This window comes from Chrysochloris asiatica, unplaced genomic scaffold (assembly GCF_000296735.1).
Source record: "Chrysochloris asiatica unplaced genomic scaffold, ChrAsi1.0 scaffold00075, whole genome shotgun sequence".
Taxonomy (NCBI): domain Eukaryota; kingdom Metazoa; phylum Chordata; class Mammalia; order Afrosoricida; family Chrysochloridae; genus Chrysochloris; species Chrysochloris asiatica.
This window is the reverse complement of record NW_006408593.1, coordinates 976990-981719: the sequence shown is the minus strand read 5'-3', so window position 1 is coordinate 981719 and position 4730 is coordinate 976990. Positions and strand designations below refer to the sequence as shown.

General features: G+C 36.6%; 1 pseudogene; it reads right to left on the bottom strand.

The window, feature by feature from the left end:
• Positions 1-508: 508 nt before the first annotated feature.
• Positions 509-905, bottom strand: LOC102824098 (annotated as a pseudogene).
• Positions 906-4730: the final 3825 nt, after the last annotated feature.

Sequence of the window (4730 nt, the reverse complement as noted above, 5' to 3'; positions counted from 1 at the left end):
TACCAGACCCCTCTAGACAAAATGAAAATTATTCAGGGGGGACCCTATCTTCCCCAACACACATTTAAACTAAACTCCCTCTTGAAACCTTGCAAGCCAGTCACTTCATGCCTTCATCACCCCCTATTTTAGGTAGCCAATGTCTAAGTTGCCAGTCCTCATCTACCCTGTATACAGAGGGGATCCTTTGAAATTTTCTGATCAGGTCTTTAATTTCTTCATTATTTCAAGTTGCTTTGGGTTCTCAATGTTCAAGAGCAAATTTCAGAATCTATTATGACATCCTTTTATTTTTTTCTTTCTATTGCCTGAATCTTTAATAATCTTTTGCTTTCTTCATGTATTATGTTTTTGATGTCATCCCATCACTCTACTGGTTTTCAGTCATTGGTATTTAATGCATCAAATATGTTTTGGAGTTGGTCTCTAAATTCAGGTGGGATATATTCAAGGCCATTTTTTAAAATATTTTTAGTGTTTATTTATCCTCTGGTGAAAAATCCAGTCATCAAAGAATATTTATTCCTTCTTTTTTGCCAGCACCAACATTGGCCTTTGCAGTCCCTCTGACTGTTTTTGCAATCCTTGCACTGTTTTCTTGAGGTTTTCTTCTCATACAGGCCATGTCTTGTGAGTCTGTGTTTGGGTTCATTTTTCTTGGCATAATCCAAGGAATCATAAATCATGCCAAAGCCAGTAGTCTTGCCACCACCAAAATGGGTTCTGAATCCAAACACAAAGATGACATCTCATGTCATCGTATACATTTTGGTAAGCTTTTACCAAATTTCTCTCTTAGGTACTGTTGCCTTTCCAGTGTGAAGGACATCAATGACTATTTGTTTCTGCTGAAGTAGTCGGTTGGTCATGAATTTCCTTGTCCGGATAGTCACTGTGTCATTCATGATGGCGGCAGACATTCAAGCAGCCAGGGAGGAAAAGATCAAGGTCATATTTTGACTCTCAGCCCAATCTTGCATATGCACAAATGATGTTTTTTGGGTTTTTTTTTTTTTTCCATAGTCAGTTCCTGGCCTTGATTTGATTGATGATATTGAGTTTCTTCATCATCTCTTCTCACTAATGTAATAAATTTGGTTCTTGTGTGTTGTGTTCCATCTGGTGACATTCTCATGTATAGTCACCATTTATGTTGTTGAAAAAAGATATTTGCAATGAATAAATCATTGATGTTGCAAAATTCTATCATGCTATCTCCAATATCATTTTTATCATTAAGGCCATATTACCCAACTACTCTTGATGTGGCTGTGGGATCAGCACTGGACTGCGAATCAGAATGTCAACATTTCAAATCAACCAGCTGCTTCTTGGAAACCCTATCAGGGTTACTATGAGTTGGAACCAACTCAATAGCACTTTATAACAACAGTCTTTCCTCTTTGATTCCAACTTTTGTGTTCCAGTCACCAGTAACTATCAATCCATCCTGATTACTTGTTTTGTCATTTTCAGATTGAAGAAGTTGGTTGTTATCATTGTTGTTATTAAGTAATTTAGAGTCAATCCAAGTCATAAAGACTCTGTATAGGGTTTCTGAGTAAAGACTGGTGGGTTTGAAATGCCAACCTTGCAGTTAGCAGTCCAGTGCCTATCCTACATCACCACATGAGAACTCCAAAGAAGTTGGTAGGATTATTCAATTTAATCATCCCTGACTTTAGTGGTTCTTGTGTAAACTTGAATAATAGTAGTAACTGTTCTTCCTTATAGGTGTATGGATACTATTATTTCACAGACAGCACTGTACTTTAAGATCGATCTAGAAATGCTCTTTTTGATGATAAATGTGACACCATTCCTCTTCAGTTTGTCATTCTTGGCATAGCAAACCATATGACTGTGCTATTCAAAATGGTCAATACCAGTCTATTTCAGTTCACTGGTGGTGATGGTGGTGGTGTGCTGTGGAGTCAATTCCAACTCAGATCGACCCTGCATAGGGTTTCCAAGGCTAGAAATCTTTATGGGAGCAGAAAAAAACCCTTCTTTCTCCTGAGAACACCTGGTAGTTTTGAACTTCTGACCTTGAGGTTAGCAGCCCGACTTGTAACCACTATGCTACCAGAGCTCCTTCATTCCTATAGTATTATTTATGCATTTCATTTTATCTTTCATGACTTTCAATTTTCCTAGATTCACACTTCGTACTTTCCTTATTCTGATTATTACTAGATGTTTGTAGCTGTTTCTTCTCATTTTGAATTGTGCCCCATCAACAAGTGAAGATCTCAAAAGCTTTATTACACTCATATCTTTAAAGTCAACTCTACTTTGAGGAAGAAGCTCTTCCCCAGTCATATTTTGAGTGACTTCCAATCTGAGGGGCATCTCTTCTGGGAATATATAAGTAAATGTTTTACTGCTATTCATAAGATTTTCAGTAGCTAACCATTCAGAAATTGTCCAACTCTCCTTCTTCCTAGTCTGTCTTAGTCTGGAATCACTGCTGAATCCTGTCTTCCATAGGTTACCCTGCTGATATTTAAAATACTGGTGGCATAGCTTCCAGAATAATAGTAACACACAAGCCATCACAGTACAACAGATGAGTGGTGGCTTTTAGTTGGGGGTGGATTATCCTTTAAGCACAAGCAAGCAATCACATATCTCTCATCTTGTAAAACAGAGCATCTTACACTTAATTTGTGTTTTCCACATAACAAGCATTTGCTAGAAGAAAGTTGAATCCAAAAATAAATGAAGGAATCAGCAGAAGAAATGTAGATTCAAAATCAGGAGGAGATAGCATGCCTGTCTGTTTGTCTCCAAGAATAACTCTTTACTTTTACATGAGAACAGAACTGAATGGTGCCTTAGTGATAATAATTTTGTTTTTCGTCAGAGATTCTCTAGAAGAACACTCATCAAAAGAAAGAGATATTGAATAGAATTTCAAGTCTTCAATAAGTTAAGACCTTCTGAAGCTGTTGAGGGTTGATGATGACCAGAATATTTCCTTGAGCTAATCTTTAAACCTTAAAATTCAAACCAGAACTATTCCTCTGAAGTCTTCTTTGAAACAAGCCATAGCTTAGATTCATTAGTGAAGTTTGTCTGCCTTGAGAATTGTGCTTTTAAAAAGAATTGTTTGTGTGGAATCAAACTAACAACAACTCAGAAACTCAGATGAGAACATTAGAAGGCAATTGTTGTGACTGTTGTTAAGTGGTGTCAAGTCAGTTTCCACTCATAGTGACCCTATGAATGAAAGAATGATTCACTGCCTGATCCTGAGTAATACAATTATGGCTATGCTTCAGTCAGCTGCTCCTGCCACTGTGCCAATCCATCTTGTTGAGGTCTTCCTTTTTTCATTGACCTTCCATCATAGGATCTTCTCCAGGGCCAGGTTCCTCCTGAATACATGTCCAAATTATGAGAGATGAAGTATCACCGTCATGGCTTCAATAGAGCATTCTGGTTATACTTCCTCTAACACATATTTGTTAGTTCTTCCCCAGTCCATGGTACTTTTATTATTCTTCTCCAACACCAGAATTCAAATGCATCAATTATTTTATGGTCTTCCATATTCATTGTCCAACTTTTACATGCATATATGATACTACTGAAAATACCAAGCCTTGGGTCAGGGGCACCTTAATTCTCAAACTGACATCTTCACTCTTGAGTACCTTAAAGAGGTCTTTTTCAGCAAATTTGCCTATTGTGATACGTCATTTGATTTCTTGGCTGCTGCTTACATGAATGTTCATTGTGAATACAACCAAAATGAAGTCCTTGACAATTACATTCTTTTCTCCATTTATCATGATATTATTTATTAAAATGGTTGTGAGGATTTTTGTTTTCCATACATTGAAACACAATCCATACTGAAGGCAGCAGTCTTTGATCTTCATCAGTAAGTATTTTAAGTCTTCTTCACATTTAACAAGCAAGATGTATCATTTGCATATCTGATTGATAATGAGTCTTCCTCCAATTCTGATGACACAGTCTTCATATAATTAACATTCTCAGATTATTTGCTCATCTTACAGATTGAATAAGAATGGTGAAAGAATTCCTGTGCATATTTTTCCTGATTTTGAACTATTCATTATTCCCTTGTTCTCTTCCAACGACTGTCTCTTGTTCTATTTACAGGTTCCTCATGAGTACAATCCAATATCCTGATATACGCATTCTTTGCAATGTTATTAATAGTTTGCCATGATCTACACAGTATAAAGCCTTGCATAGTCAATAAATTACAAATAAACACCATTCTGAAATTCTCTGCTTTCAGAAAAGATCCAGCTGATGTCGGTAATGGTAGTCCTAGTTCAAAGTCCTCTTCTGAATATGACTTGATTTTTTTGGCAATTCTCTGTTGATATATTGTTGCAGCTATTTTTGAATTATCTTCAGCAATATTTTGCTTACATGTGGATATCTTCCATGTGGTTGGCCAGGTAGCTGTCTTCCAAATTTCTTGGCATAGATGAGTGCGCACCTCTAGTACTATATAAGTTTGTTGAAAGATTGCACTTTGTAGTCCATTAATTTCTGGAGCCTTGTTGTTTGACCAGTGCCTACAGTACATCTTGGGCTTCTTCCTTCAGTACTATCAGTTCTTGATATCTCTTGAAATAGTTAAACACTGACCATTTCTTTTTGGTCCAGTGACTGTGTGTATCTTCCATCTTCTTTTTTTTTTTTTTTTTACATTTTTATTGTGAATTGAGTGAAAGCTTACAGGA